Source organism: Zootermopsis nevadensis, unplaced genomic scaffold (assembly GCF_977971745.1).
Source record: "Zootermopsis nevadensis isolate Lab colony 2312 unplaced genomic scaffold, Znev_1.0 Znev_ptg000024l, whole genome shotgun sequence".
Taxonomy (NCBI): Eukaryota; Metazoa; Arthropoda; class Insecta; order Blattodea; family Termopsidae; genus Zootermopsis; species Zootermopsis nevadensis.
Window position 1 is genome coordinate 10274890 of NW_028259156.1, and position 12695 is coordinate 10287584.

General features: G+C 40.9%; 1 protein-coding gene and 1 long non-coding RNA gene across 6 annotated transcripts in view; one reads left to right on the top strand and one right to left on the bottom strand.

Annotated features, from left to right (window-relative positions):
* LOC147872805 (uncharacterized) overlaps nt 1-12695 on the top strand; it is a 159533-nt gene that overhangs the window by 140328 nt on the left and 6510 nt on the right. For all 3 annotated transcript variants that reach the window (XR_015536961.1, XR_015536963.1, XR_015536962.1), the window contains one exon: nt 4785-4924. This is a non-coding gene — a long non-coding RNA (uncharacterized LOC147872805). The remainder of the gene's footprint in view (nt 1-4784; nt 4925-12695) is intronic.
* The window catches only part of LOC110831978 (uncharacterized), an 85808-nt gene that overhangs the window by 36227 nt on the left and 36886 nt on the right, over nt 1-12695 (bottom strand). The window lies entirely within an intron of this gene.

A 12695-nucleotide genomic window follows, 5' to 3' on the forward strand; every position in this document is an offset into this window, starting at 1 on the left:
CTTTCTGTTCATTTAATGACAGTGATTGTGCTGTTGATCTTTGTGGGTGAAGATTGCGAAGGTGCTGATCTCGACACTGAGGTCATTGGTTTAAATGCGATCAGGTTTCTTTCATTTCACTTTCTGCCACGACAGACATGAAATTCCGCCCGAAGTAATGTGAAAAAGTGACCAAGAAAAATAACCGTTCAAAACTACACAACAATAACCCCAACGAGAAGATCGAACTGTCTAGAAAGACGTGTATCGTCCTTCTGAAGTGGCCATATGAACTTGAAAGTGCGAAAAATTCTGAATTTCAAGAAGAAACTATAAATTTTTTAAAGGGTCGTGGAAAAACCGTCACAATGGAAATTAGCAGTACTAATGAGACAGACGACGAGTCATTGAAAATAATGAACAGGAAATGTCACCACTAAGTGAAGACGCTGGTTCAACAATCCCTCAATGCATGTAACGTCTCCGCTCCGTCAGTTTAACGGAACGCGAGCGAACGTTTGCTACTGTCGCCCTGGTCAGGCCCGGAAAGACGGGCTCGTGCCCGCACCAATTCTACCCAGGAATTCAACGAGCGTTGTGTTTGGTTTGAAGCGTAATCAGAAACATGCGTGATAGTGCTTATTACGCACGTGCGTAACATAACGGTCAAAACATGATAAATGACGTTTGTACTACGCTTGACCTGAAACAAAGATAGAAGCCGCATGGTGCCTTCAGCGTTAACTACATCACGTGTACATTGCCAGCACGGTATATCTCCTTGTGTTTGGAATTTACTTGGTTAAAATCTCAATCGGCTGAACTTTACAGTTGCTTCTTCGAGTCTCTTCATACAAAATCTAGGATGATAATTATGTCATTTAAAACTTCATAGCACAGTGGTGACTATGCGTACCACCTGCTTTAACAAACATTATTGAGCAATTCATCTTTGTAAGGGAGAAGTGTTGCGTTTTCATACAACAGTAACTAAATCTGTAAATGTTATTCAGGTAATCTTCGGCTTCAAAGAATTAAAGAAGTCTATATTGGGGGGGGGGGGGGGCTTATAAATGTTGCTTTTCGTTCTTGATTTTGTACCGATTACATTTCTGAAACGATTCATATTTTTAGGCACTGCCATGACTAGAGTTGAATTTTAATCCATAATCCTAACATTCCACCTTAAATCGCGTGGACACTGCAATGCTGTCATTGAATATTTTCCTACTAATATAATAACCGATATCCGTCATGCTTGGCTGTACGAGTGCGCCGTTTGTGCGATGCGGAAAAAAAATACATTAAAGTTCTGACGGAGGCTATTCTAGTAACAATAAATGCAAATGAAGCTATGATGGCGTTTATGGTGGGTTCTGTCGGAGGTTACGTTTGGCGGAAGTCTGATGTCTGGAGTCAAGAGGTCAGTTTTGAGTTGGTGTTGACAGGAATTTGGCTTCGTTCGCCAAAAGTTTCAACATTTAATTTATTTCATAAAGACAAAGTTTGTACGTTTAATTCCCGTAAACTTTGGCGGGTCATACTACGACAGTAAACTAATTTAATACTGCACCTGGTCCTTGCTACGGACATACTTTTGCCCGCGAATTTTACTCAACGAACAACAAAATTCGATAGATTTGGAAGTCGGTTCTTGATTGGAATAGACCAACACGGCGTCGGATTTGCAAGAGCCACTGCTGTTTGGATAACCGTCACAGCTGATGTAGTTGTAAACGGCCTCAGGCAGCACCGATAGGATTTTCGTATCCCGTCGAGAGATCATGATACCTCAATTATTGCTGTGTTCTGGTAATGCTGATTCCAGGTTATGCTAGAACCGGTTGACATGTGTGGTAACTAGACCTGAACATCGTAATGATGCATCCTGTTTGGCACACGACTCGCAAGATCCACGTGAAGCTGTTGCGGAAATGTTCGCACTAAGTGGAAACCATGGTTACCGGCTCGCGCGAGTGGTTGGTCACTGTGTTTGCAAGAAGTTTTCTGTTACTTTCTGCTGCCTGTTCTACAGACGAAAACTTCAATTTCTAAAGTAGGTCCTGGTAACAAGAACTGAGGAAGTCAGGTCTGAATAATTTCTCGTGGCCCTCTGTATGCTACACGTCCCGCCAATCACATCCGTCATCCTGAGACTACTCCATTAACACATCGCTTTATATTATTCTATATATCATGTGTGGGTTTTTTTGGCCTCTGCCTGGAATCAAAGCACGGGCGTCCAATCCGTAATAGTCACTTTACTGACTCGGCTTGAAAATAAGTGCAATCCTGACAGCCCCGATAGCGCATTACCCCCGGGGAAAGGGCTTCTGGTACCATTGGATAGGAGGCTGCGTTGGCTCCAGAGCCGGTCTGGATGCGGAGGCCAGAAGAATCCTTTGCCCCTGTCGGGTTCGAATCCCGGTCTACCAGTTCGTAGTCAGACATAAAAGAAGGTGAGATGTGAGGTTCTCGCGGTGGCAAGTATGAATATGCGTGTCTTCTGGGTTGTACGCTTCCAGCATGAGGTAAAACGCCAGAAACTACCAGACTACGCGGCGCAGCAACCCAGAAGACAGAAAAGCGTCTTCGGTCACTGTAGACTATTGACTAAGCTACCTCCGCTTGTAAGTGATGTAGATCCTGAAATTGTAACAATACTTCAGCCAGACAGGCTTACAGCTTATCCCTGAAAGGCAGGCGAATATGTACTCGTAGGATGTTTATGGGGCGAGAGGTTCGTACACTTGGTGAGGTTAAACTGCGTAACAGTGTTAACAACCTTATCATGAAGACCTTTTAATAAAAGTAGCTCATTCTATCAGAAGGCCTATAGTTCCGTCTTAACGTGAATATCCACAACATACTCGCACAATTAGCTTCAACTGGAAAGTGATAACGAAATACGTTACTTTCACTGATCTTAAACACCGACTTATACCAGACCAGGAGGACCAACGCTTAGAGGGAGATAACTCGTGCGTAACATGGAAGGGGTTAAGCATGACTACGACACGGACCTGACAAAAGATATACCGAGGCCTCATGGCAAAGCGATGGAGTGACAACCGGATGGGGGAGGGGGGAGAGAGACTGTACGTGAGGATGGAGAAGTCATGTTGCGGATGTCTCTACACGCAGACACGCGCTTGCTACGAGCAAATAAATGTTTGTTGTGTACGCTTCGAGCACGCTCCATTCTGAAGGGAGAATACAAGTGGCGTAAATTCATAGCCGGTAACTGCAGTGACGACATTGCTGACAAAACATGACGGATGAGATGCCAACATTACCAACTATACCAACTCATAGTTTTCTTTGGTGCCTGAAACGGACTAGGAACCCATCATCATCATCACTCCGTACAACTTGACCGAGGCCGTGATTTATTTATTTATTTATTTATTCATTCTCTTCGTATGAAGGCTGCGGAATTATTTTTACTCGTGGATAATTTCGAAGTTCGTCTTGGCTGCAGTGCCTTGCGAGAAAAATGCCTTCCTTCAGATACTGTTAACTATCTACGGGCCTAAGATATTGGCGTTCATTAGACAAGTCGACATACGATTGTTATAAATGAATAAGCTTAATTAGGAAACCCAGTTAAATCTACATTAAGCGAAAAATGTGGGCTAAATAAGTAAATAGGAACCCAAGAAGTAGAAGTTCCATCAAAATAATAATAATTATTATTATTATTGATTGCAGTAATTTTATTGTATCATGTAACTTACAAGAAATTGAAAATTTATTATAAATGGCCTAATCATCAATGCGAGCCACATCTAATTCTTTTCGGAAAATCGTGCAAATCACTGATCGAAATTAACGTCAGGCCTCTCTGCTTCTATCTTGAGGTATTCCACTACAGTTTCCTTCCCAGATCCGCGGACTTCAACGTAGGAAATTATCTCACCTGATCCGATCCTATGCAGCTGGAAGAGCAGCCTCCCTTTAACTGGCCCTTACCAGACATTCAGTCTAACACACCCGAGTTACACTACGCTGCCAGTATTTCGCATTATTGTGTTTAAACTAAGTACCAGGGCAGAGTCCCGGCACTCAAAGAATGCCCCGGGTCGCCGCCCTGGTTCGATTATATCCCTACTAGAGGTCTACACCCCGGGCCTGGTAGCATAGATAATGTTCTGGTGCAGGCCAGATTCGAGTGATAGCAATCAAACGTTACAAAGAACATTTCGTGTTTTCTAGGGGTCATTATTTTTTCTCTCTCATCTTGCGTTCGTGACACAGTGGGGCTCCGGAAAAAATATCCCACCGACTTGATTTTCTCGGGGATTTCCGTAGCTGCCCCGTCCCGGAAATAGTTCGGGATGCCCTCCGTAAACTTGGTATCCGTTATCTTCGTATCATTCCTCAGACGCCAGTATAACGCCATGTTCTTAGAATATCGTTACATAATTCATTCAAGGATTACTGGCATTTATGCAATTAATTAATTAATGATATGACAGTCTGTTAATATCGTAAATAGATCGGGGCTTAATTCGGGCTGGAATAAAAAGAAGTCGGGCTTAGGTGAGGTACGGGTAACATTTTTGAAGGTTAACTTCGGGCTCGGGTTGGGTCGCCTAAATGGTCCTCGGGCGGGATGAAATTCAAAAATTTCGACCTCGAAGCCCTGCCTGTACAAACCACAAGTTCTTTGAGAAACATTTGTGGCAGAATTTCGCCTCGCCAGTCTACCATTCGTGACTCCATAGAACACTGTTTCGTCAGATCTGGATTGATATCACTGCAATACTCAGTGTCCACGCATGTGCTTTATTTCACTGTTGCAGGGATCACCGCTCTTTATATGGCGCTAACAGCACGACCAAGGGATGCGGAGTACATCAAAACACTGAGCTGCTGCGTGCATTTCTACACGAATTCTAAGGTCATTCCATCAACAGCACTGCCGAACCATCACAAGACTGAGGTATGTTCATTGTTTATATTGTTTTAACACTTCGCATCAACTCCCTAGTTCAGTGACATCAAAGACACTGTTATTGTTGTCGGCAGATACCACGCAGCTGCACGTGATTAAGAGGTGAGCACACAAACCCTAATCATTGACCATTACGCAAGTAGCTGGCTGAGGCCGAGGGATACAGTCGGGTTAATCTGCCTCGAATAATATTACGGAGTGGATTTTCACAATACATTCATCGTCATCCGAAGTCCCTCTTTGCGAATGCGGAGGTAGATCATTAAAATAAGCCACAAATCCTTACCGTCTGTTTGTGATCAAAGTTTCAGTTGAATGTTATTAATTACGTGAAGCCAAGTTCCAGAGAAATTAAAAGTAACGTAAAGTAAAGTAAAGTTTGTCCCACTATACGCCATGTAAGCGTTTGTGGTGAGTGGAGGTATAGCTCCTCTCTTCCTTGACCTCGACCTCGGCACTAGATGGGGGTGAGTGGTCAGCATCACGCCCCGGCCGGCTTTACCCCCGGGAAAGGACCCCGGTACCCATTGTAGAGGAGGCTGGGTGGGCCCCAGAACCGGTCTGGACGCAGAGGCTAGAGGAAAAATCCTCTGCCCTCGTCGGGGATCGAACCCCGGTCGTCCAGCCCGTAGCTAGTCACTATACTGACTGAGCTATCCCGGCCTTCTAAGGAAGTTCACAAATTTCCGCAACCAGACGTATCTTGAGCCAGATGAATCCAATACACACCCTGTTTCTTAAAAGATCCATCAAAACATATCCGTCCATCTGTGATAACGTTCCAACTGAACTCTTCCCTTCATTCGGACTTTCTAGCTATAATTTTCTTATGTTTCTCACCTTTAATAATATTCCTCGTTGTGTATTTTTCTTCACTGTCCTGAAACTTCCTTTCTCTTAGGTCCAAATATTCTCCTCGAAACATTATCATCAAACACCCTAAATCCATGTCCTTCCTTCTAAGAGGCCAAAGTTCACCTCCATATAAGCCGATACGCACAATTATAGGTCATAGTAGTGCATTGTAATGTTTATGCTACTAGACAAGTGACGAAATTCAAGATTCTGAACTGAACTTTACAGAGCATTAGTCGAATTTGGTCTTTGTGAATGTCGGTCTGCTACGTAGCACTAAGTGTTTAAGACTGGGCACCAAAGCGCGAAGTCTGTAAGGACTTAGCAGGAAACTATAGTGGATACTGATGATAATATCTCGACATTTCTTGACGCTGAGTAAAGCCACAGAATTTCAGAATATTCTGATATCACACGTAACACACATGTGGACGGGCCTCTGAAAGAGAATGGTGGAAAAGTCCCAAATGCCTCTATCGGAGACAGCACAAAATTCATTTAAAAATATTTCGATTCTTGTAATATGGATTAAAGGCATTTTTCGACATAGTGTGTGTTTACTAAAATGCAACACAATATAATATAAGCCTCCTACACCAGTGTGGCTTAAATTCTGTTTTTGATTTTGGTTTTGAAAAATAAAACTTCGGTCTCTGTGTAATATCTGTACTGTTGGGTTACCTCTGTCAACCAGTGCGTGTAATCCGTTGGTTAGGTCTGTTGACTCCAAGTTTATACAGAGATCATAGCAAGGGACATATTTGTGAACCTTTTAAGCTTCCTTTAAACTGAAGCACAAAGTTCCCACTTGTTTTGAGTGCAGGCTACAATTTAAGGAAGTATGAAATTTGTCGCATGAATTTTTTTTAAAATACTTGTTCCGTTGTTTATCGATTCGTTGATAACAGAATTAGAAGTGACGTACGGTGAAATGCTTCGCGTGCAAGAAGAAATTAGTATGAAGTGACAAAGTTCCCGGTAGTGTAAACTTGTAAGTTTCCTGTATAGGGTCGTACTTTGGAGATAATCCATTGAATTCCGGTGGGTTCCCGCTGTCTTAATTCCAGGGTTCTTTCGGTCCTTCCTTCCAGGTGAAGTGTGTAGGCCTGTATTATGCAAAACGTATTGCTAGCCAAAACTGGCACAATAGAATGGACATTTAAAAATGATAGGCCTATATTTTAATTGGTTTTAGTAAAATGGGATTTTGAACCTAAAATTGTTATCCCGAATTTAAACTGAAAACGCTATCGAAAGTTCTGTTGCTCTCCTGATAGTGGCGGGTGTAAATTTCATAGTTCTTCGGACGGAAAAAATTGTTAGTTCTGCATTTGGAAAGAAGCAATTTAAAACTATTGCGAAATACATCTAGAATATTTTCATTTTGGTGTTGGGTTTCATTTATATAAACCAATCCATAGCATCGAAACAAATAATTTCTGTTCTTGAAAAACAAGTAATTAGCTCCATAGGCTTAGGTCAGAGATGGCTGGATGTCTTTCCCAATCGACTCAAATATAAAATACGTGTGACGGTCGTTATACGCGGGGGATGCCTCGCCTGTGGAGAACGCACTGAACGGTAACGGTGTATAGGTATGAATCAGTAGTTATGAAACGAATTCCACACCTTAGCTGTAATTTCATGACAGAAAATGGTATGATAAAATTCTGTTCGGTAATCAAGATTTGCTGACTTCCAAACTATGATGCAGACTGACGCAACTACCAAGAAGAAGAATGTGCGAGATGATATGTCAGACTCATTCACTGCGGAGTTCAGACGTCAAGTAATGGGAGACGTCCCAAGTTCCATCTAATTCTGCGCTGTAGAAACTGGTGTGATCCGGAACGGGGGCCTGGAGTCTCAGCTATGCGCTGAGGTGTGCATACAGCTCATGTGTTCTCACGGCTATTATCATGTGAACCAGGCCGACGGTCTCCCTCCTTCCCCCGCACTTATCGTCATAAAATTAGAAAGTGGCGCAAGTTCTTCGGAGTTAAAATTAATACCACGAAAAAGAGTACAAATATTATGCTGCGTCGTTGGAACTCCACAAGAGATTTTAGCGATTGCAGATAGCGAAGGATCACTGAGAATGTAAAACATGACTTGATCACAAAATTATTTTATGAAATACAATATAAAATATGTTCTGACACAGTTCAATGTGATTTCAATAGTGTGATGATATCACAACGATACGTTTGAACTTGCATTATTACATCTCAATACGCTATGCAATAAATGAACATCAAAACGAATGTAAAATTGCAAAGAATGCATTTGAAATATTTGTGCTTAAGCCCTATCTTCTTAAAAATGACATTCCAAAAATCACTTGGTAAGTTTCTGCCGTTGGAACATGTAAAATTTAAATGCAAAGAGAGTTGGTACAACTGCATGGCACTGTTAGTGCTTTCCATGCTGAATGTTATTTTAGGATGCCATCTAATTTAAATGTGAAAGAAATTTCAGTAAACAAGATTATAGCGCATAGTGCTACTTAATTACTGCACTATAATAACCAATACACCATTTAAATACGGAAGGGAGGCATTAGTTTTGAAAGGAAGTTAAGTGCAGACGAAGTTTATGAGAACTTCGTAACATGCGGTCAGAATAATAAGCAAGGTGGGCCTATTACAATCCTGACGGAACCTCACACCCAAACAAATGGTTCTCGTACGGAATTTTACGATATGAAAGCGAATAGAACTCAATTTTGAACTTATTTTAAACAGCACAGCCGAGTCGAAATGTACAACGCTGCAGTTTAAGAAATCTTTATAAGCTTCCTGCGAGGTCGAAGTAAACTTTAATCCAACAAGTAGCAAGTAATTGTTCCGGTCTTGGGTAAAAGAAAAAGATTTGGACTACTGGCCGAGAGATTCCTTAATTAAATTGTTATCGCATATTTGAGGTACGTTGAAAGTGTCTTAGTTCAAACTTGGGCAAAAATTTAGTTTCAGAGCTCGAACTTAATTGTTATGAAAGTTGTAATGAAATCCATAGATTGTTTTGGAAACGCTCTTCTGAAATTCCTGCCTAACACAAAATAAACAGAACAAGCTCCAGAGATGGACAGTGACAAATACGAACAGCTCAGAACACGAAAACAACTGGATACTAATATCATTCTCCATCTACACGCTTTATTACGAGTTATAATATGTGGCTACATGTTTCGACGCGAATATAACATCTTCAGGCTATCGTACGTGTTTGCTTATGATTCAGAGTGCACCATTATTTTGCGTGCATTTTGCACCAAATATATAAAAGTAAATACGGAAAATTAAATACAGTGTCAGTTCAACGACGACCTATCTCTTGAAGACAGGAGGAGAGACGGCTAATATAGGTCTGTCTCAGACAATGGGTTAATGTGGTGTAATGAACTCGGGGTGTTCCGTCATCCTGCACACTTTGCACTATTCGATCCTTATACCCCCCCCCCCCACACACACACACACACACACTCACACACTCACACACACACACACACAAAAAAAAAAAAAACCCACCCAGCCATCCTCTGTGAGCGTTCATAACAAAGCTGTGCACAGGTTTTCTAACGAGAAAGTTTAACGACTGTAAATTTATATCGTATAGCGTCTACACTACTTTTATCAATACAGTATGTCAAGGCGACATGTTTCAACTTTGTACTGTAGTGTTCTTCAGGTTTCCGGTATCTGTGGATTAGCACTAACCTACAAAAAGGACAGCTGAACATGACTGTAAAAAGTTGAAACTTGATGTATAATACTGAATTTAGCCATGAAGACGTAAACACGGGCCTACCGCATTTGGATCGTCACACACCGGGATGCTAATACACAAGCCTAAATGAACGTTATCCTGTTTTCCTTAAGTCATATGAAATAGGTCTATGTGGGTATTCTGTATTGTCTGTTTCGACACACGTGCAATCATCGATCCATTACGTTTCTTTCCTTTCATTACTGAGTGAACTGCTATTCAAAACATAAAACATATTCATACTGGTTGTAGTTTACACAAATAAAATCATGTTGATTTTATTATTTCTTCCTGTTTTTGTCACGTTTCTTTACAATAAAAGGCTGTAAGTGAATTCGCTGTCAACTTCAGGCCAGATAAAAGTAGTTCTGTTTTCTCTAATCGAATGTCCAATATACAATTCTCCAATTACAAATTACAATCAAATATAAACATGTCAGCAAAGCAGACAATGTAATCGAACTTTACTACAGTGAGTTTGACAGTAGTACTCGTCACATGAACCGTTATCGCCTGCAGTGTTCAAACAAGGCTCCCATTTTAAGGAAGTGTGATGTAAATTCCACACAAAATCCGCCATCTGAGCATTTCCGCCTCCAAAACGACTCCTGAAATTATTAGTTTTTGTACAGTTAGGCCAAGTATTATTATAATTATTATTTTATTATTATTGGCCTTTTTGGCTATTCTCAAGCACTTAAATAAATTAACTTAATAATAATAATTATTATTATTATCATCATCGTTATTGTTATTCTGATCACTTTCGTCGTCATTATTAATAAATTTACTTTTTCGTAGGCATCCTAAATTTCTTCGCCATCATAAATATGAAAAAATAACGGCAAATTTGATTCGAATAATGTCTGCTACGGATCTCTACAGAATCTTTTATTTTCCCTGGCCTACATAAAATATAACAAGGATTAGACTGAATTCCTGAAAGTTCAAGTTTTCTCGCAACAGAGTGTATATGAAGATGACGTTTCCAGGATGTCCTTTCGCGGGGGTAAAGAGCGGCCGAGGTGTGACGCTTACCACTCACCCCACCTAGTGCCGAGGTTAAGAATGAGTAAGAGCTTTCTTCCCCCCCCCCCAAGCGCCTACATGGCGTACAGTGAGACAGCTCTACTCACTTAATTTATCTAGAATGCTGCACCCTGTAGTCTCGTAGGCTCGCCGCCCTGATGATGGAGTCAGTATCTACGAGACTACACGGCGCTACATCCCAGAAGACATCTAGTCATCTTTAGAACTGTTTCCTTTGTCTGAGGATAGGTCCCAGTGACTTGCTCTTGAGAACACGATAATGGCCCTTTGAGTTACATAAAAATGGGGTATTTATTGACTAGTTGAGCGAGCATCAGCTTCTCAAGGAGCTATATCCATGGATTTATATGTTGTCCCAGATAGACTCCGCAAAACCTCTGAAACAATATATTAATCACCTAGCACTTTGTTACTGAATGCCCTTTGCTTTCAAGGCAAAGGTTGAGCTCACTTAACTATTTGCACTCCCTACAAACAAAACTCAGAGGAAATGTCAAACTAGCGGTCGAGGCATGTTTGCTTTCTGAAATAAGCGAACCGGATTCATCAGCATGTCCTTGACGGAAGAACAGGTAGAATGGACCACTAATAACCACTCTAACGATTTTTTTATAAGGGATGGAACAGAGTACTTTTTGAGGCACGTCCAGAAATAATCCGCATTTCTAGAACCAAACGGTTATATTAGAATCATTTGGCATTATTTTAATGTCACTACGTAACTGCGTATTGAGTTCAACAGAAAAAGCATTACCATCAACAGGCCTAATCAGTTCCATTCTTTGCAGATACTGTAAAGGCAAGTCTTCGGGCTATGTTGTGTCGGGAATTATTTTCCTTGCAGACTGCCCCTTTAAATACCCGCCAATCCCTTACCCATAAAGCTTTCGTTTTATGCACTTTGTGTAAATGACCGCAGGATGTAGATCAGTATAACAAGAGCATTTGATCCAACACAGTATAATGGACCCTTTTATCCACGTTTGTGGATGGACTACATGGCCTAGACCCGCGGGTATTATCCTGCGAGTCGCAATCCGCTGTTGGTAGCTCGCGAGGCTGCTAGTCTGAGACGCAGCGTTGAAGTAAATAATTTATAAAATTGTCTATCGGAAAAATCATTTCAGTTTGTAACATAAATATTTCAGTTACATTCATTCCTGTCGTAAACACAGAATTCAAATAATTTCCAGTAGCATTCATTCGGCTGCTGTTTTATAAGTCGGTAGTTTTCTGAAGTTTTTCAGAAACGTGTGTCGCTGAATCACAAACGTGGAAATCCAAGGCTTAGGGGATTTATGTAACATCAGTGAGTAACGCTGGTTTTTTGCCTACAATACACGCAACTTGAAACTTCATGTCGTTAGAATTTTGTACAGTATATTGGTGAACTCTAGAAGCATGGTTTCGAAGGTCGAAGTACAACCTAGCCTCACCGACATGCAATGTCTTCGGCATGCGTCATCTTCACGAGCAGCTGCTCTGATCAAGAGGGACAGTACCTCAACAAACTTCCACCAGAATCTGTAACCCAGTCTAATCCTACTTAACACCAAAATCAATTGAAATGGGTTCGGTCTTCAAATGTTCTTCACAGCGAGGTTTCTTCATTAAAATTTTGCAGGCCATTATTGTTTCGGTCATATTCCTCCCACGTTACATTTTTCTTAATATCCTGTATTTAACATTCCTCAAAAGTTATCATTCCAATTTTGCTACTAATAAAAATAAAAAAGAGATCCAGAACTGAAGGAAAACAGTTTTCACATTTTACTCCTTTCAATGTCTAATTGCTCACCGCTTGAAGCGAATGTATGAAAACTGTTACATGGTTTACAGGCTAAAAGGGAAATAGTTCGTGTAATGAGCACGTAACAGGTTGGAGTACATCACGACTTCAGGTAAATAATCTGAGAACTTTGAAATTACGTAAATCGAAACGTGATTCTACGTTCAACTTTACATACCGAACACTTGGATCAACTAGTTAAGTACGAAAGTGTTCTAGACTCTCACAATTTCATAATTAATTCTGATTTGTCCAAGGTATCTAATCCTTTGTGGAATAAAGATGAACAAACAGCCTCAT